Here is a 22094-nt window from a genome sequence, read left to right as displayed (position 1 = left end):
TCTCCTCTACACTTCTCTCTTCTCCAGGTGCATACACGCTTACTATAACCCACTTTTCACATCCAATCTTTATTTTACTCCACATAATCCTTGAATTTATACATTTGTAGTCCCTCTTTTCCTGCCATAGCTTATCCTTCAACATTATTGCTACTCCTTCTTTAGCTCTAACTCTATTTGAAACCCCTGACCTAATCCCATTTATTCCTCTCCATTGAAACTCTCCCACCCCCTTCAGCTTTGTTTCACTTAAAGCCAGGACATCCAGTTTCTTCTCATTCATAACATCCACAATCATCTCTTTCTTATCATTTGCACAACATCCACGCACATTCAGACTTCCCACTTTGACAATTTTCTTCTTCTTATTCTTTTTAGTAATCTTTACAGGAAAAGGGGTTACTAGCCCATTGTTCCCGGCATTTTAGTTGACTTTTACAACACGCATGGCTTACGGAGGAAAAATTCTTATTCCACTTCCCCATGGATATAAAAGGAAAAGTAATAAGACCAAGAACTATTAAGATAAAATCAAAGAAAACTCAGATGAGTGTGTATAAATAAACGTGTACATGTATGTGTAGTGTGACCTAATTGTAAGTAGAAGTAGCAAGACCTACCTGTAATCTTGCATATTTATGAGACAGAAAAAAGACACCAGCAATCCTACCATCATGTAAAACAATTACAGGCTTTCGTTTTACACTCACTTGGCAGGACGGTAGTACCTCCCTGGGTATGTATATATATTGGTATGTCTCAGATTCACATTTGCTTTTATTTACAAAGTGCATTGTTGTCCGACAATCATCCGAATGAGTTCAGTCATGGCGTAATATTCTAACGTTTATTAAGGTTGTGATAAAACAACATTGAAATCGAGTAGTAGATAATTAAGACTCGTGCGCAACTCTTCATTACCTTTACTTCCAAAACGAAACAGTAAATAACAGTGACCTAATTACTCGAATTGTATAAGTTGGAACGACTACCCATTCGAATCAACGATTCGAAATTTAGAATGAAATTCTCGTTATGAAGAAATCTTGTGTAGCCACTATCAATTACTAAGTAATATAAATAATTTTTTTTTAATGTTATTGTTATAATGTATTCCTCCCGGGGTTGCTGCTTCATGCATATTAATGAAGTCATGTAATCCATTAGACAAGATCTCTGCATAAGCAGTCGTAAAAATGCTAATATAACTTTAAAAGAATACTTGTTATTATATTAATAATATTATTTATTATTATTATTTTCAGTATTTATCATTATTCTTAATATTTGTTATTTATTTAATTTATTATTATTATTATATTGAAGTTGTAGAGTAAACTGAGTGTGTCATTTACCGCAAGAAATACTTCTTGCGGTAAATCCTCCTCTTTGCCAGGTCTGTCAGGCTCTGACCGGTCAGCTTGTTGATGTCACAACAGGTAACAATGAAGAAGCATGATTTCTAAGTTTGGTCTCTAAGCTTGGTTTGCAGGCCAGATGTCCTAATACAGTGTACATTGTGCCTATGGGTATTTATTTTGCATCCTGCCTGTGTTTTCTACCTGAATACTCAGGAGTGTAAACAAAAGACCGCCCCACCACTGATCCTCAAATATGATGTCGGAATTCTAAAGCTATGTTGGAAAAACTGTTACAGTCTGTTGATTTATTTTATTTTATCGTTTTGTTACAAAAACCTTTTTCTTTACAAAAAAAAAAAAACTATTACAGTTTGTGGCAATTTCTTTTTTAGGCTGTGACGCAAACAGTTGTTAGTCTTTTTTTTTTTAAATGCTGCTGGCCATATTGCAAAGTATTTTTATGTCGTGTTTCAACGACTATGCCAACAATTTCATAATTGAAAGTTTGCAAGAACTGTTATAGTCAAGATGTGCTTAATCAGAAAAGTGGTTAGAAATTGGGTTTTAAACCTATAGAATATATAAGGGTCATTAAGGGTGTATATACAGTAGTGTGAAAATTAATTGGGACAGCAGTAAATTTTGTGATTATCTCATAATATGTCTCAGTACTCGGTTTAATTAACGTTGTTTGGGTTCTTTTCTACTCAGAAGAATTTGCTGCCAACTTCTAGTAACCATCCGGCTGTGCTACAAGAGATGTTGTTCTGTAAGGCTACTCCTTCAAAGGGTGCTCCGTGAGTGAACGTGGTTTCGCCAAATTATCCCCTTAACATCACGATTAATGCTGGAATTCAAGACGGATGATATACCTAAGAAGCTGACGTTCCCCGTAGAGAGTGCGGGTAAGCATTCAAAAATGACCTCGAAGCTCTCCTGAACCCAACTGAGAATCTATGGGCAATAACAAAATGCAGCACAGCAAAACAGGACTGCTTAGCTGTGGAAATGCTAATTGCTGCTGGTTTTAGGACCTGGTACCACGATGAAGAATTTTCCAAAACTGGTCGATTCTATGCCAAAGTTTGTAGTAATGCTTATAAAAGCTTTGCCGTGTATTTTTCAAATAAACATTAATTTTTCAAATAAATATCTTATTTCATCATTGTCCCAAATAATATGCACACTACTGTTCACCAGCAGTCAAGAATACTATATTCCCTAAAATAAGGATTTAAGTTAACCCTCAGTGTTTATATACAGAGAGAAAAAGGTGGCGAGTCTAGGTAATATGCAGGTCTTTGATCGTATATACTTGCGACAGGTATTGAAGACGACGGCAGACTCGCTGCTGAAATACTGAATACACATTTGAGACAGTGAATTAACGACTGGGACAATGACTTACGATTAGGGCAATGAACGGCTCGATATCTATTTTCTTTTAGTGCTTTAACTAGATTCCTAATATAACTTAAGAGATGTTTACTAAAACAGTTTTTCTGTGTCTCTGGGCAGATGATCGTCTCTGTGACATACAGACCAATCCCTCCGTGTTGCTTGTACTTTCTGTTGCATCTAAATAAATTGTATCTTGATATCCGTATTTCGTTGTCAGTGATCTTTTGTGTGGGTCTCTGTGAAAGCAATAAAAATTGCATTAGACTCTGCGAGGAGTCCACTGATGAAAGGTATTGTGTTGTTGGTTAATGGCTTTAGACCTTGTATATTTGCAAATACAAATGATGTCGTATTTCTTGTTTGTTGGGGAAGCTTTATTTGTTGACACTAGCATCCGTTGCTCTGGAATGGAGGCCACTGTAACTCTAGCGTGGCTCCGAGGTGGTTATTTTCATCTAAATTTTTTCTTCTTCCTGGAACGAATTTTTTTCTTCTGTTGAATGGTTGTAACTACCATGGTTTGTTTCCCGAGGTTTGTGGGATCTGTACCTCTGGTCCCTTTCACATGGTGAGCAGGGTAGTTTGTGTTGTAATATTGTCTTTCATGAACTGATGGAATAACACACTTCAGGGTGAAAGAGTTTACAGGAAGGAGAATGACACTCCTTTGGTCATGAGGTCGCGATTATTTTTTTTTCTTTGCACGTCCAATTTGTTTTTTCAGATTTTCCATGCCTACAAATGCCCCGGGCATCTGTACCAATTTTTTTTTCTTTTGGCTGGGATTTGTGAGGGTTTGGTTCCCTACTGGGTCAATTTTTGGGTTTGACCCCTCACTATCTTCGGCACCTCCTATACCAGCATCAGTAAAACCACCAGTTATTTCAAAAAATCTACCATCACCATGTCCCGAAACATCATCCGCACTTTTGAAACCGCCAGCTAAAACACTACTTTGTATTTCTAGATCAGTACATGTTTCTTAAAATACACAGGGCCACTATCTCCAGCTGGCTCACTGTCTCGCATTTCTAGATCTTTACAGGCACTGTCATCGAACACAGTACCAGGACCGACAGTACCAGCTGAAACACTGTCTTACATCGCTGCGTTTGTCTTGCTGGCGGTGATCTGTATTTGTTTCATTCCTATGTGTGGTATTGTGCAGTTGTGTCTTTTGCAAACCTGCATTATATTGCACATATACAGTGGACCCCCGCATAACGATCACCTCCGAATGTGACCAATTATGTAAGTGTATTTATGTAAGTGCGTTTGTACGTGTATGTTTGGGGGTCTGAAATGGACTAATCTACTTCACAATATTCCTTATGGGAACAAATTCGGTCAGTACAGGCACCTGAACATACTTCTGGAGTGAAAAAATATCGTTAACCGGGGGTCCACTGTACTTCCTTTTTACTTTTCATGTTGTATAAGAATATTTTTGATCCTCCCTTGTTGTTATATCATGGTGATCTTTCTAGTACCTTTCTTAATTCTTCCCTTTCGCAACCTTTATAAAAAAAACTCTTAATTTCATAAAAGCGGATATATTAGGTATATAATATGCTCTCCCCATCTTCTATCTGTCAACCAAACACACAAAAAATTACCTGTTTTGATATTTCTGACAGGTAGAAATATTGGCGCATGAAATATGACACCACTCCTGGCAAAGGTAACATTGTACTCCACAAAAAAACATACCACTGGCGGGATTGAACCCGCGGTCAGAGAGTCTCAAAACTCCAGACCGTCGCGTTAGCCACTCCACAAAAAATTCGCTTAAAAGTACTGTTACATTGTAGACAGGTTTTAATCATCTTTGATAATATTTAGTGATGGGTATAGAGTGACTTATAATTTCAATTTAATTAACATCAAATGACAAATATAACTTCTGGTTACCTGGATAAATCGGATAACAATATGTTTACACGTGAACTGTTCATTCCTGTGCACTGCTCACTGCCTTGTACAACAGGCACCTACACTGCTACACTCCTTCCCCAACACACCTTTACTTCTGGTACACTTTGAAGTATTCCTTAGGCAGGCATAACTGATATAAAGTTTACCAAAAATGGAGGTGACTTTTGTGATGTACTGGAGGCCACTGTAAACTCCGTTTGTTTACTCACTCGAGTGGTTGAGGGTCAGGTTTAAACCTATCACTACATTTCACTTTCTCGTATTTCCACTACACCATACACTATGTTGTACATTGTGCTATCAAAGAAACACTTTCCTTGCTTTGAACTATGTTGGAAGCGATGTACTTACTACCAACGGAAGCCTGTGAGTTGTCTCTCACCACTTCACTTTTAATTATATAGATTAAGCTCTTTTCCAATAATGGGCAAATATATTTTTTTTTTACTGGCAGACTCTCTTCACTACAGCTACACGATTGGTCCAGTTTCTCTAACCATCCAAAGAAACAATCACTTTGTTATTAGTTGTGAATATGTGGCAACACACTCTTGGCAGCTTAAAATGTCAGAAGCTCACTTTAAGAGTGAAATAGGAGCGAGAGGGTTCATGTTGGGTGAATGTGGAGTTGGAAGAGGGGGGTTAGGTTGATTCTTGTGAGGTTCAAGGCGGATCGGCCTAAAGTGAGGCTTAGTGTTAGGCCTATGGTGAGGCTTGCGATGAGGCCTAGAGTTCAAAGTTTATTCTCTATAAGGATTACTATGCTGAGTTTACAGAATTTGATTATTGTGTGGTTTACATGTAGTAAAATAATAATTACAGAGTGTACCACTAGAACACCTAGCATGGCTAGGCATTTCGGGCAGACTTAGTTTAATTCTTAATTTTAAAATATTACAAATTATGAGGTAAGTTGGTATTATGGCTAAGTGACTAAATACTAGTTTGTAAGTTTAGCAATGTGAATGCTTTTGTTTTGGCATAGTACATAGTTTCAGTATTGGAGTATCACAGGCCAACTTATGACTAGTTTGGATTCATTATTTTAAGATCGAGATTAATATTTCTGTTTATGGTCAAATGGGTGAGTGAGTGTAAGTGTGAACCACCAGGTGGTATTCGTGTTGTTAGTTGACGGGGTGTATCAGGGAGATAAGATGTTTTCTAATGGTAGTTTTGAAGGTGATGAATGTGTCTGCAGTTCTAGAGTTTTCAGGTAGGGTGTTCCAGATTTTAGGGCTTTTGACATACATTGAATTTTTGTAAAGGTTTAGTCGGACACGGGGAATGTCATAGAGATGTTTGTGTCTGGTGTTATGCCTGTGGGCTCTGTCACAACTATCAAGAAAGCGTTTTAGGTCAAGGTTAATATTGGAATTTAAGGTCCTGTAGATGTAGATTGCACAGTAGTAAGTGTGGATGTACTGAACAGGGAGTAAGTTTAGATCTATGAAGAGTGGGTGGGTGTGTTGCCAGGAATGGGATTTAGTGATTATCCTTACTGCGGCTTTTTGTTGGGTTATTATTGGCTTTAGGTGTGTTGCTGCAGTTGGTCCCCAAGCACAAATAGCATAGGTGAGGTATGGATAAATAAGTGAGTGGTATAGTGTGAGAAGGGCATTTTGCTGCACGTAGTATCGTATCTTGGAGAGGATCCCAACCGTTTTGGATACTTTTTTTGGTTATGTTTTGGATATGGGTGCTGAAATTCAGGTTGTTGTCAAGGTATAGGCCTAGGAATTTGCCCTCATTATGTCTGGTAATTAGAGTGTTGTCGATTTTAATGTTAATTTGTGCAACTCCTGCTCTGCTACCAAACATAATAATAGTGTTAAGCATAAGTTTATTGGCTGTCATCCAAGTCGATATTTTGATCAGCTCCTCGTTAACAATGGTGTTGAGGGTGGCAAGATTGGGGTGAGAGATGACATAAGTCGTGTCGTCAGCAAAGAGAAAGGGTTCCAGGTGTTTGGATACGTTTGGAGGATCATTGATGTATATGAGGAAGAGCAGGGGACCAAGGACACTTCCCTGCGGAACTCCAGTATCAAGTGGCCGTGTTGTTGATGCTGTGTCTTTAATGGTGACATTAGAAATATGCAAGCGCATGGCCTCTTATACCGTAATGGTCAAGTTTGTGGAGTAGGATGCCGTGGTCTACTGTGTCAAAAGCTTTCCTTAGGTCAATAAAAATTCCTACTGGATATTCCTTATTTTCCAATGCTGTGTAAAGCAGATCTAGCATTTTTATGATTGCATCATTAGTGCTTTTATTTTTCCTGAATCCAAATTGGCAGGGGTTGAGTATGTTTTGTGCCGTTATAAATGAATATAGTCTCCTGTGCACGAGTTTCTCAAAGATTTTGGATAGCAATGGTAAGTTTGATATTGGCCTATATAGGCGTTCGAGTGTTCGCATCGCTATTGGGCCGTGCGGACGTGCTGCGCAGTAGCTCCTGATTGAGTTGGCTTTTGCGCAGTGTTGACGTGTACTTGGCTCTGTGAAGACCTGTTTGCGCGCTCTCTAGAATTGAAGCAAGATGCCCTCCATCGAGCAACTTTACCAACAGCTTAAGGAAGAATTGAGGTTGGCGAATATGGAAATTCGGCGACTGACCGAGGAAAACAAAAAGATTCGGAGTAGTCCTCCTGTTTTGAGTCCTCAGGTCAATAAGGGAAACTGGTCAGTGGCTGGACAGCAGGGAAAGAAGTTGACGATCAAGAAGACGAATGGAAAGGTAGAAACGATGAAGAAGAAAGAGACTGCCGTGGAAACTGTTGTGGAAACATCCAATACATTCTCAGTGCTACCCGACAAATGTGAGTCGACTACTGGGAACGACACGACGAAAGACATTAAGGAAGGTAAGAATATTGTTGTTCTTGGGGATAGCCAAGTTAGGTATATGGATAGGGCGTTCTGCTTGAAGGACAGGAGTAGGAGACAGAGAGTTTGCTTTCCTGGGGCTGGGATGGAGGATATTGTTAGCCGTCTGGATGACATCATGAGAGGTAATGGGAGCAATCCTATTATCTGTCTCAGTGCTGGAGGCAACGATGTTGGCAGACGTAGGAGTGAGGACCTGATTAGCAGGTATAGGTCAGCAATAGAAATAATTAGAAGTAAGGGTGGGAACCCTCTCATATGTGGTATTTTGCCAAGGAGGGGAGTTGGAAATGAATGGTTGTCCAGGGCAATTGGTGTCAATTGCTGGCTGGACAAATACTGTAAGGAAAATGCTGTAACATTCATTGACAACTGGGACCTCTTCTATGGCAGAAATGACATGTATGCTAGGGATGGGGTTCACTTATCTAGGTGTGGGGTGGGAGCACTGGCAACTGCAGTGGAGGGAGCAGTTAGGACTTTAAACTAGGAATAGTTAGTGGTATGGGTTTTGGCAGGAAAACAGTGAAGTCCCAGTGCAGTAATATTACGAGTTCTAGGGGAACTAGTAATAATAAGAACGAGATAGATATTGAAAAGCCAGGGACCTTGGATGATAAGGACAGTAATAGGTTTAGTAGAAAAATAGAAATGAGCAGGAAGGGTAAAGAGAAAGGAGAGTCTTTCAATGTTTATTATGCTAATTGCCGTAGTGCTAGGAATAAGATGGACGAGATGAGATTAGTTGCTAGTGTAGGTAACATTGATGTATTTGCCTTAACTGAGACGTGGTTTAATTCAAAAAGTCGGGACATGCCTGCGGAATCTCATATTCAGGGTTTTAAATTGTTCCAAGAAGATAGAAGTATTGGGAGGGGGGGGGGTGGCATTGTATGTCCGAGATCGCTTGAACTGTTGCATAAAAACGGGTATTAAGTCTGAAGTAACACATACAGAGTCTGTTTGGATAGAATTTTCAGAGGGGCATGAAAAACTGATTTTAGGAGTGATATACCGTCCCCCAAACTTAGATAGGGACCAAGGGAAACTACTATGGGAGGAAATTGTTAAGGCCACAAGGCACGATAATGTTGTAATTCTAGGTGACTTTAACTTTAGTCATGTTGATTGGAATTTCTTGACTGGGAATTTAGAATCATACGACTTCTTAGAAGTATTTCAGGATTGTTTTTTGAAGCAGTTTGTGACAGAACCTACAAGGGGAAATAACCTGCTTGACTTAGTTATGACAAACAATGAATCCCTTGTTAATAATTTAGAAATTTCAGAGGAACTGGGTGCTAGCGACCACAAATCAAAATTACATTTAGCATTGAATGGAAGTACGATAGTAGCGATAACTCAGTAACAGTCCCAGATTTTCGCTTAGCAGATTACGATGGGCTTAGAGAACACTTATCATCTGTTGACTGGGGTAACGAAGAGAGCTATCAATATGACAGTTTTCTGAACACTATACATGCTGCTCAAAGAGCGTTTATCCCATTTAAAGAAATTAGATCAAATAGAAATGACCCAAAATGGATGAATAATAGGCTCAAATATCTACTAGGGCATAAGAAAGGAATTTATAGGCGTATCAAAAGAGGTGAGGGTCATCTTATGAATCAGTATATTGACATTAAGAGGGACATTAAAAAGGGGATAAGAAAAGCTAAAAGGAACTATGAAATTAAAGTAGCTAGGGATTCTAAAACTAACCCAAAAAGTTTTTTCCAGGTCTATAGAACAAAAGTTAGAGATAAGATAGGTCCCCTTAAAAATAACTATGGGTACCTTACTGACAAAGAGAATGAAATGTGCTTGATTTTAAATAATTATTTTCTCTCAGTTTTTACACAGGAAGACACTAACAATATTCCAGTAATTAATTTTTACAGTGGGCTAGAAGAAGATAATTATGTAACATCACAGTCACTAGTGAGATGGTTGTGAAGCAGATAGACAGACTGAAGCAAAATAAGTCTCCGGGTCCTGATGAGGTTTTTTCAAGGGTTCTTAAGGAATGCAAAATGGAACTCTGTGAACCATTAACTAACATTTTTAATTTATCTCTTCAAACAGGTGTAGTGTCTGATATGTGGAAGATGGCTAATGTAACTCCTATTTTTAAAACAGGGGACAAGTCGTTACCGTCAAATTACCACCCAATAAGCCTGACCTCAATTGTAGGCAAATTGCTAGAGTCAATTATAGCTGAGATTATAAGAAGCCATCTCGATAAGCATAGCTTGCTTAATGATACTCATCATGGATTCACAAGAGGCCGGTCTTGTCTAACTAATTTATTAACTTTCTTCAGTAAAGCTTTTGAGGCTGTTGACCAAAATAAAGAATTTGATATTATTTACTTAGATTTTAGTAAGGCTTTTGATAGAGTTCCGCACCATAGACTGTTAAAGAAAGTGGCAGCTCATGTCATTGGGGGAAAAGTGCTCTCGTGGATCGAGTCATGGCTCACTGACAGGAAGCAGAGTGTCCATAAATGGGGTTAAATCCGAGTGGGGATCTGTAACAAGTGGCGTTCCACAGGGATCAGTCTTGGGCCCGTTGTTGTTTATAATATATATCAATGATCTTGATGAGGGAATTACTAGTGATATGAGCAAATTCGCCGATGACACAAAGATAGGTAGGATAATTGATTCAAACGTAGATGTTATGGAACTTCAGGAGTAGTTAAACAAACTCTATTCTTGGTCAGAAAAGTGGCAGATGCAGTTCAATGTAGATAAATGCAAGGTTCTGAAGCTTGGGAGTGCCCATAACCCTAGTACTTATAAGTTAAATGATGTAGAACTTAGCCATACAGATTGCGAAAAGGACTTGGGGGTTATGGTGAGCAGCAACCTTAAACCAAGACAGCAATGCCTAAGCGTACGTAATAAGGCAAATAGATTACTGGGATTTATATCAAGAAGTGTAAGCAACAGAAGTCCAGAGGTCATACTGCAGCTTTATACATCATTAGTAAGGCCTCACCTAGATTATGCAGCTCAGTTCTGGTCTCCGTATTACAAAATGGACATAAATTCGTTAGAAAACATTCAGCGTAGGATGACTAAATTAATACATAGCATTAGAAATCTTCCTTATGAAGAAAGATTGAAGACTCTTAAGTTACATTCACTTGTTAGACGAAGAATGAGGGGAGACCTGATCGAAGTGTATAAGTGGAAGATAGGTATTAATAAAGGGGATATTAATAAGGTCTTGAGGATGTCTCTCCAAGAGAGAACCCGCAGTAATGGATTTAAATTAGATAAGTTTAGATTTAGAAAGGACATAGGAAAGTATTGGTTTGGAAATAGGGTAGTTGATGGGTGGAACAGTCTTCCTAGTTGGGTTATTGAGGCTGGGACTTTGGGTAGTTTCAAATCTAGGTTGGATAAGTACATGAGTGGGAGGGGTTGGATTTGAGTGGGACTTTCATATCAGAGCTTATTTCTTGGGTGGCATTGAAAATTGGGTTGGGCAAATGTTTTGTTAGTGGGATGAATTGTAAGGGACCTGCCTAGTATGGGCCAGCAGGCCTCCTGCAGTGTTCCTCCTTTCTTATGTTCTTATGTTCTTATGAGAAGGTGGTGCTTATTCATTTGTCTGTTTGTTATTAGTGCCTTTAATTTCTCACTGAAATTTAAGATGTTTGTGTGGGGTATCCGGTAAATGGCACCGATGGTTACAGGTGTCTTAAGGTTTTTTACAGTAAAATTAACAAAAATGTATTCCCCATATTCATCACTAAAGCAAGTGGTGCTAATACAAGATAATTGGTTAGAGTAATAGATTGCAATACCACTCCGAACTTGGTATGGTCTGCAGTTGTGAATTGCTGTGTATCCTGGTAGAGGGTAGATATCTATTGTGTCCTGCTTAAGCCAGGTCTCAGTAAGAAAAATGCAGGAGAAGGGTGTCTTTAGTGATTCAAGGAGTGCCAGGAGGTCATCATAGTGTTTGCTTAAGGACCTGATGTTGTAGTTAAGTACTGATAGACTTTTAGCATTGTTTAGGATAGTGCTGGCTTGTGATGATGTATAATAAAGGCAGTTACTTTCCAATAGGTTTTGATTGTGTGTCAGATTATGGAGGTTTAGATCAGGGTCAACGTGATCAATCATCTTCTAAGTTTAAATTATGGTTATTTACATCCGAGTTGTGTGTTGAGTTCTCGTACTGATATCTGTAGTGGTGGGAAGTTTGGACAAGTATATAGCTAAAGCATTTTGGTCATATAGAGTATAGTCACTAATACACATAATGAAGTTGATGTTGTCTATGTGTTGTGCTGGAATGAGCTAAAGTACAACTAGGTATAAACTAATAATATAAAAATACAAATTAAAAATAGCACAAGATTCTCACTTGTAATTGCACTAAGGTCTAATATAATGAGTTTTGTGTAGTCTGTGTTTGGTATGGAATTTGGTAAGAGCTAGAATGAGCTGTAGTACAACTAGGTTTAATCTAATAATATAAAAATACAAATTAAAAATAGCACCAGGCTCTCACTAGTAATTGCACTATGGTCTAATATAATGAATTTGGTATTGACTATGTATTGAGCTAGAATGAGCTATAGTACAACTGAGTTTAATCTAATAATATAACAAAGGCACAAGACTCAATTGTAATTGCACCAAGGTCTTATACAAGTTGTTTACAAGAACTAGAGTATAGCTAGATTTAAATTGACAAGATAAAATACACAAGTTAAGGTAGCAAAAGAATAATAAAAAAATAAAATGAAAATAAAAATGGCAATGACTTGGTTATAATGTGCTAGTAAGATGGTAGACAGGATAATATAAAAGTTGTAGTTGAAAATACTAGTTTAAAAAAGTATAGAATAAAAATGGGCAATAAAAAAGTTTACAATAAGTTTGGTCAATATAGTTTAAAGTAAAATTTGGCAAAAATAGAGATTTTAGAATAAAATTGGGCAATTGAGTATTTCTTAGTGAGGTAGAATTATTGAGGACAAGTTATGGTTAGTTTAAAATAAAATAAGATAGAACAGTGATGTGGTAAGATGTAAAAAAGGAAATAGATTCTCTAGATATTAAATACAATTAAGACTGAGGTAGAATGGTCATTGAATACAACAGTGACAATCAAAAGTAGTTGGGGTATTAGAATTTCAGGGGGGCACAAATTTATGACAATATAACACTAACTGTGGACTATGGGTATTATCTGCACTTTACTCTGATTATGTTAGTCCAGCCTCACTTAGGAATGTTTTAAGGTCATGTTGTGTAGAGATGAAGTATCTCTTCCCAGTGGGCTGTTTCCTTACTGCGATTTTTCCGTCCCTCACAAAGCACTGGTGGATTTTTTGGGCATAGCGTAATTTTCTTAGCCGATAAAGGAGGTTTTGTCTTGTTTTGGTAAGGCATCATTGACGTAAACATCAGTTTTCATAGAAATAGATGTTTTTAGTAGGTTGTTTCTTTGTAGTTAGGGTTAGTCTGTGTGTTAGTGGAGTGTGGTGTGGGTGGTGGAGTGTGGGGTGTAGTGTTGGTGGAGTATGGGGTGTGGTGTGGGTGGTGGGGTGTAGGTGGAGTGTGGGGTGTAGGTGGTGGGGTGTGGATGGTGGTGTGTGGTGTGTGGGTGGAGTATGGCGTGTGGTGTGGGTGGAGTATGGCGTGTGGTGTGGGTGGAGCATGGCGTGTGGTGTGGGTGGTGGAGTGTGGGGTGTGGTGTGGGTGGAGTGTGGGGTATGGTGTGGGTGGTGAGGTGTAGGTGGTGGAGTGTGGGGTGTAGGTGGTGGAGTGTGGGGTGTGGGTGGTGGGGTGTGGTGTGTGGGTGGAGTATGGCGTGTGGTGTGGGTAGAGTATGGCGTGTGGTGTGGGTGGAGCATGGCGTGTGGTGTGGGTGGAGTGTGGGGAGTGGGTGATGGAGTGTGGGGTGTATTGTGGGTGGTAGAGTGTGGGGTATGGTGACGGTGGTGGAGTATGGAGTGTGGTGTGTGGGTGGCAGTGTGTGGGATATGGTGTGGGTGGAGTGTGGGGTGGGTTTAGTGTGGGGTGTGGATGGTAGTGTGGGGTGTGGTGTGGGTGGTGGAGTGTGGTGTGTGGGTGGTGGAGTGTGGTGTGTGGGTGGTGGATTGTGGGGTGTGGTGTGGGTGGTAGAGTGTAGGGTGTGGAGTGGGTGGTGGAGTATGGGGTGTGGAGTGTGGGGTGTGGTGTGGGTGGTGGAGTGTAGGGTGTGGTGTGGGTGGTGGAGTATGGGGTGTGGTGTGGGTGGTGGAGTGTAGGGTGTAGAGTGGGTGGTAGAGTGTGGGGTTTGGTGTGGGTGGTGGGGTGTGGGTAGGGGTAGTGTGTGGTGTGGCTGGTGTGTGGTCATATTTTGCCAAGTCACCAAGCCGGACCGCTGGGCACATCAATGCTCAGTAGCACCAGTCATTACCTTGTTTTTCTTTCTACACTGCCAATTTCGTACAGATGTGAAGGTCAGTCAGTCCCCGACTGAGGTAAGGTTCAGGCATCCCTCTCTGACAGGGCTAAGGTGAAAGCCAACTTAGGAATGCTTGGTTCTGTTGCTAGTCATGAAAATAGCTCATGTTGCCTTCCTATTTACCTCATGGCATTGGGCAGCATTACCTTCTAGGTCACTGGAGGCTCAGTTCGTCATAGGATGTCGATAACCCAGTCAGATCTTAACGACAACTGGTAGGAGACAAAGTCAGGTCATGTCAAGCACGTTCTGAATATTAAATCTATATAAATTACTGAGAATTGCAGTTATATCCGGAAACAAAATCAGACCAATTTTATTTTTGTCTGAAATGCATCGGGCCACAGTTGCTGCCTTGGTCCATAGGCAGTTATGTGCCTGAGATGAGCAGGTTACTTGATGTATTAACGTAGACTTCTTAGCACAAAAGATACGCATCCAGCTCCACTTGACTTAACTTCCCTCAGTCTTACTAAACTCTTTCAGCCATCCCCACAATGTACACTTCTGGGCACGAACTTAAATAACATGAGATAATATCACTGAATAACAATTGCAATGAAGAGATGAACTCATTTTCCATTTACACTTACAATTCTACCGTCATTCTCATACATTACATTGTATACGACGCGTGTACATGTTACACCAGTCAATACAGCGACAACTTCTTTGCTGAATTTAATGGTCTAGCTCATGCTATAAATTTTAGTGTTGAGTTTGAACAAAATAACAAATTGTCCTTTATAGATGTCTTAATTAATTAAGGGAAACCATGATTTTAAATTGAAAATAAACAGAAAAAAGGCAAATAACTGTATTATTATTATTCTCATCGTGACTGTTAAACTTTGAATCAAGCTTTATAAGAAATAGTACTGATTTTAATATGAATAATAGTTTAGGGTTATACAAATTAGCTACATTGATAATTAATACAATTTGGAAAGAATTAAGCTGTGCGTGACAGTCTCTGACACACCTTCCTGCATCACACTGAGACGAGTGAAATACCGTAGGTAAGGTGACATCTCGGCATATAAGCCTTCTACTCTTTCATTATTATTTTTACATGTCCTAAATAATGTGAGAAATCACGAAAGTGCTTGAATGTTCATTATTTTTTTTTTCACAGTGGTTGTTTTGAATATTGTGATATCACCTATTTACAATGATTTTGTTGCATAACAACTCCTTTTAAAGCGCACGGAAGAGGCACCATAAACATTATATCTTGCAACATTTAACTCATTTTTGACAATGGTCTTGTACTAATGATGTTTTAATATTGCATCTGCTTAACATAGAACACCACCAAAGTTTCTTAAGAGCTGAAATAAGACCATTAACATTGTCAGTAATGATCCTTATTACCATCTTGTTTGTGTTTTTTTTTTGTTTTCCTCTTTCCTATCTTAGCATTTCCTGAATTGCTTTTACTTTGTGTAGTAGTCTGTTTACGTGCAAAGAAGACTTTGATTCGTAAATGCTCTTTTTAAATGTTGTTCATGTGGGTATTTGTTGAGGTAATACTCGCTCTCTCGCGGTGCAGCAGCAACAACATCGTGCACTTACGCCACAGTAACATGTGCGTTCGCAGCGGGTTTCGAACAATTTACATCGACTCTGCCATTTGTTTTACAGATTTGATAACTATCCGACTTTCACTCAAGACCAGGTCTCCGAGGATGATATTTTCCGTCAACCAAAATTCGTTCGTACCACTAAGTTTCTCTGTCGATGTTCGTTATCATGGGGGTTAAAAAGCTATCACTGGAATCGGACTCGCCAGACTCCTCATTGTTATTACATCCTAAATTATTCATTCCCATTGCACGTTCCTCATCCCCTTGTTGCTCCGAGTCGTATCGATCCTGCGGATTTTGGTGATCATCAACGTCGTTATTTCCATCCATCGTTGCTTCACACTCCAGTGACCACAACACTGGGATATCTATGTTCAGTAGATATGACCTCTGCCATCATCTCCTCCCTTTGAGCAGTGAGGCCATTCGTACCATCAACCCACGACTGGGACACTCACCCCCACGACTGGGGCACTCACCCCCACGACTGGGACACTCACCCCCACGACTGGGACACTCACCCCCACGACTGGGACACTCGCCCCCACGACTGGGACACTCGCCCCCACGACTGGGACACTCGCCCCCACGACTGGGACACTCACCCCCACGACTGGGACACTCACGCCCACGACTGGGACACTCACTCCCACGACTGGGACACTCACCCCCACGACTGGGACACTCACTCCCACGACTGGGACACTCGCCTCCACGACTGGGACACTCACCCCCACGACTGGGACACTCACCCCCACGACTGAGACACTCACCCCCACGACTGGGACACTCATCCCCACGACTGGGACACTCACCCCCACGACTGGGACACTCACCCCCACGACTGGGACACTCACCCCCACGACTGGGACACTCACTCCTACGACTGTGACACTCACCCCCACGACTGTGACACTCACCCCCACGACTGGGACACTCACCCCTACGACTGGGACACTCAGCCTCACGACTGGGACACTCACCCCCACGACTGGGACACTCACCCCCACGACTGGGACACTCGTCCCCACGAGTGAGACACACATCCCCACGAGTGGGGGACACCCCACGAGTGGGACACTCACCCTCACGAGTAGGACACTCACCCCACGACTGTGACACTCAACCCGCGACTGGGACACTCAACTTTCAACTGAGACACATCCCCACGACTGGGACGTTCACCACCAGGACTAGGACGCTCTCCATCACGACTGGGACACTCATCATCGCGACTGGGACATCAATAGGGAGAAGGAAAGGCCCCCTGTTAGTCTCGATACTACTTCAGTGAAAACATGGCGAAAATAAAGTTTCTGTACTGGGCACTGTCGTCATGGTTTCCCTTTAAGCAGCAGTGTAGGCTCAGCTCGTTTGATTAAATATTCTTTTTAAGTGAGCCAACGTTACATGAGCACATGAATAGTGCATACATAAATAGTTGCAGCGTTGCACAGGCTAGTGGGTGCCTCGTTTGTGAGGCTTGTGTACACAGCTTTCCTCTAATTTCGTGGTATAATTTAGGCAGACAGCAAACAAATATATTTTTTTATGTTCTTTCTCGTTTACGTTTTCCTTTGTGTTTTCTTCTTCATTTTCTTTGTATTATTATTATTATTATTATTATTATTATTATTATTATTATTATTTTTATTATTATTATTATTATTATTATTATTATTGTATTTGTGAAAAATCTAAAATGGTACACGTCATCCTGGTCTGGGAAAGGTAAGAAAATTAACTCTAACTGGAGGAAGGGAAGCAGAGCTTCAGTTTATTGGATCTAGAGCCCTTCATTTTATCAAAGATAATAATAAAAAAAAAACATTCCTACTTGGGGCATTTTCAAAGTCCCGTTCAATCAGTAAGAGTCATTAGTAAGAATCATACATTACGCTGACCGTATGAGGAATATATGCAAATAACCAACATTTAGTGGCACAGGAAAAAAAAAGAAGCCCAAATGCTTTCTCTGCCTGAGGGTCTCAAGCAGACTGAAAATATTTGCGTTTTTCTGTGGTACTGAATGAAGGTTTCTCTTAGATAAGTGTAATAGATAACTTTATTCCGAAACGTCTCGCTTACACAGTCGGTTCTTCAGTTGAACAGAGGACACAACAGAAGCATTGAAGATGTAAAGATAGAATAATCACTTCTTCACCCTTGATTAAGTAGTTTTAAGGTTGTCAGTCCCTCGGTCTGGAGCAGAGTTAAGCTCCATAGTCTGGAACTGTGTGAAGCTGAAGCATCAGAATGGAGACTTTTATACTGACAAAGATGAGGGGCACAAAATCTTAGACGACACAAAAGGAGGGACCCACTAGTAGAATCAAGAACTTAAGAATTGAGAGGCACTCTAGCAAGCCTACTGGTCCATGCTAAATACGTCCCTCTCAAATCCAACCTTCATCCTCGTAACTAATGACTAGGAAAAAAGTCGAAAATGCCTTCTATAGGAAGATACCGTTGTATCGCAGTGTCTGACAGTGCAAAAATGACAATAGTATACAGTACTGAAAGTAGATAAGATACTTATCTACTTGTCGATATTGCATACCACTTTGTGATACAAGAATAATAAAGCGCTGAGTGCCTAAGAGAGAATCTGATTTGATCCAAAGAAGGGGTGAATATCATCATTTCCTCTTGAAGACTCACTTTGGTTAGAACGCAGCGTCTTGCCCGTACAGTAACATACTGAACATATTGGCCACCAACCCTGACTAGGGGATAAAAATATCTATTGCTGCTTACATTAATGTGTAAAATTGTCGGAGCAGCTTCAGTAATAAAAATCTGTTGAAATAATGCCATAGAGAGAGAGAGAGAGAGAGAGAGAGAGAGAGAGAGAGAGAGAGAGAGAGAGAGAGAGAGAGAGAGAGAGAGAGAGGCGAAGATTCATGGGAGAGGAAAAAAAATCAGAATTTAATTTAGTAAAGGAAATTAATTAATTAGCGGGAATCCTGACGCTTTCCATTGCAAGAGTGGAGAGTTTTGCTTCTCCATGGTTAAACAACCAAAAATTAGTGCTGCCACAACTTCACAATCCTGCATCACCCACCCCTCTGTGTTTATGTCTGTTTCTCTATCTCTGTTTTTATTTTATCTCTATTTCCCTTTCTCTCCGTCTTTCTCTCTCTCTCCTTCTCTCCATGTATAGTCCTTGTACGCAGCCCTGCAAAACATAAGAGGTACACAAGGGGTCTTTCTGCATCAGTATACCAACACTTCAAGACTGACGCAGCAACACTCCCGCATCAGGATTACAGTGTGCATATATGTATACGTCTGAGACTGGCGGTATTACTGTGAGAGTGAATGTAAAGTTGTATGTAAGACTTTTGGTACCATTGTGAGACTGGAGGTATCTGTGTGAGACTCAGCGACCCATCACTTAGTTGACCTGCAGTGCCGGTGACCTATCAGTTGACCTGCAGTGCAGGTGATCTATCACTTAGGTGACCTGCAGTGGAGGTGACCCATCATTCAGGTGATATACGATGGAGGTGACCCATCACTCAGCTGACTTGCCGTTCAGGTGACTCATCATTCAACTGTTCTGCAGTGAAGGTGACCATTCCACCCCATTGAAACTTATGGAATTAGATTCATTTATAAGACCACTGTAGCATTTCGTATCACTAGATATATACACAATTTTTAAACCTATCTTAAAATCTTCCTAAATCTAAAAGCAAAAAAAAAAAAAAAAAAAAAAAATGTGATCCGGCGGTAATCCAGTCCTTGATATAACGATATTTTTATATAAATCTCACACGTAATAAATCCCTGATTGAACGATATTTTTATGGGAATCTCACACTCATTAATTCCCTGATAGAACGATATATTGATATGAATCTCACGGGTAATAAATCTCCGAGATTTACGACATGCAATTACTCCGTGGGCGCTAGTACCAATATATTGGCGAGAGGAACAACTTTCCAATAAATGTTAGATATGTGAAAGTCAGAAGATCGCCACAAGCGGAAAACAGGCACACACACACACACACGCACACACACACACACACACACACACACACACACACACACACACACACACACACACACACACAATGTGGACAGGGTATCAGGACATTTGGAGAGAAGAGAATTCTTTACAAAGAACCAGCATGGACTTAGAGTTGTAAAATCCTGTTTTACGACTTGTTGGAATTTTACGATAGAATCAGAGAGATAAAACAAGGACAAGATTAGGGAGACTGTATTTTCATGTACTGTAAAAAGAACTAAGAAGAGAAGAAATAAACTGGAGAGAGAAAGACGCTCCCTCTACAGAAGACGACGAAGAATCACTGAGCTCCTCAAGAACGCTAGATTATCTGATACATGGAAGGAAGCGCTGGCCAGGGGAGTGGAAAGTATCAAACTTAAGTTAAAGGACTCTTACAAGACCCAGGAGAGGCAGGAGGAGCTAAAAGCGATTTGTGAAATTGAGAGTAATTCAAGATATTTCTTTTCCTCTGCCAAAAACAAGACAAAAACCACATCTAGTATCGGGCCCTTGCTCAGACAAGATGAGACTTATACAGATGACAAAGAAATGAGTGAGATACTGAAATCCCAATACGACCCTGTGTTTATCGAGCAACTTATCAATCTAAAGATCGAAAATCCAAATGATTTTTTCATGAATGAGTCCCAAAACTCCGTCAATATATGCCAGATTTCCGACATTACCTTAACTCCGATAGACTTTGAGAGAGCCATTGACAACATGGCCATGCACTGAGCCCCAGGCCCAGACTCGTGGAGCTCTGTGTTCATTAAGAACTGCAAGAAACCCCTTTCACGTGACCTAAGTATGCTATGGAGAAGGAGCTTAGACTTGGGTGAAATTCCCCAGTCACTAAAAACGACGGATATAGCCCCACTCCATAAAGATGGCAGCAAACCATTAGCTATGAAAAGCTCTAACGTCCCACATCAAAAACATCTTTGAAAGAGTGTTAAGAAGCACCCCTGCAAACCACTTGGATTCTCAAAAACTACACAATCCAGGGCAACATGGGTTCAGAGCAGGTCGCTCCTGCCTCTCGCAACTACTGGATCACTGTGATATGGTCTTGGATGCACTGGAAGAAAAACAGAATGCAGATGTGATATACACAGACTTTGCAAAAACCTTTGAAAAGTGCAATCATGGCGTAAGAGCGCACAGAATACGTGCTAAAGGAATAACTGGCAAAGTGGGGAGATGGATCTTCAATTTTCTAAGAAATCGAACACAATGAGTAGTGGTCAACAGAGTTAAATCGGAAGCTGCCATAGTGTAAAGCTCTGTCCCACAAGGCACAGTACTCGCCCCCATCATATTCCTCATCCTCATGACATAGAGATGTAACCCACAGTACCGTGTCATCCTTTGCAGACGATACTAGGATCTGCATGAGACTGTCATCTATTGAGGACATGGTTAACCTCCAAGAAGATATATACCAAGTTTTCCAATGGGCAACGGAAAGCAATATGATGTTCATTGAAGACAAATTCCAACTACTCCGTTATGGAAAACTGGAGGAAATAATAGCTAGATCTGAGTATACTACAAAAATAATGTGAGGGACCTGAGATCTGAGGATCTCACTTTCAAGGATCACAACAGTGCCACGATCACAACTGCAAAGAAAATGGTAAGGTGGAAAATGAGAACTTTCAAAACAAGAAATGCCAAGCCATTGATGATACTTTTCATATCATTTGTTCTCTCTAGGCTGGAATACTGCTGTACATTAATCACTCCGTTCAAATCAGGTGAAATTGAAGATCTAGAGAGTGTACAGAGAACCCTTACTTCATATTTTACTGCACATTCTATCAAACACCTCAACTACTGGGAACGCTTGGAAGAACCTGACTTGTACTCGCTGGAACGCAGGCGAAAGAGAGATATCATAATCTACACTTGGAAAATCATAGAAGGAATGGTACCGAATTTGCACACAGAAATCACTCCCTACAAAAGTAAAAGACTGTGCAGGCGGTGCAAAATACCCACAAAAAAAAGTATGGGCGCCAGTGGTACACTAAGAGAAAGCACCATGTCAGGGGCCAAAGACTGTTCAACAGCCTCCTACCACGCATAAGGGGAATTACCATTAGGTCCCTGGCTGCCTTTAAGAGGGAGCTGGACAGATACTTAAAGTCGGTGCCGGATCAGCCGGGCTATGGTTCGTACGTCGGACTACGTGCGGCCAGCAGTATCAGCCTGGTTGATCAGGCCCTGATCCACAGGGAGGCCTGGTCGTGGGCAGGGCCGCGGGGGCGTTGACCCCCGGAATACCCTCCATGTAGAAAAACATTTGATACAGAACCACATCAGAGTTTAGTCTTAAAGTCAGAAGAACAAATAGGGTTAAAAGGGAGTGTGCTCCAGTGGGTCAAGGAGTACCTAAATTACAGAAGACAGAGTGTAACA

Source organism: Cherax quadricarinatus, chromosome 4 (genome assembly GCF_038502225.1).
Source record: "Cherax quadricarinatus isolate ZL_2023a chromosome 4, ASM3850222v1, whole genome shotgun sequence".
In the NCBI taxonomy this organism is placed as follows: Eukaryota; Metazoa; Arthropoda; class Malacostraca; order Decapoda; family Parastacidae; genus Cherax; species Cherax quadricarinatus.
This window is presented reverse-complemented; position numbering follows the sequence as displayed.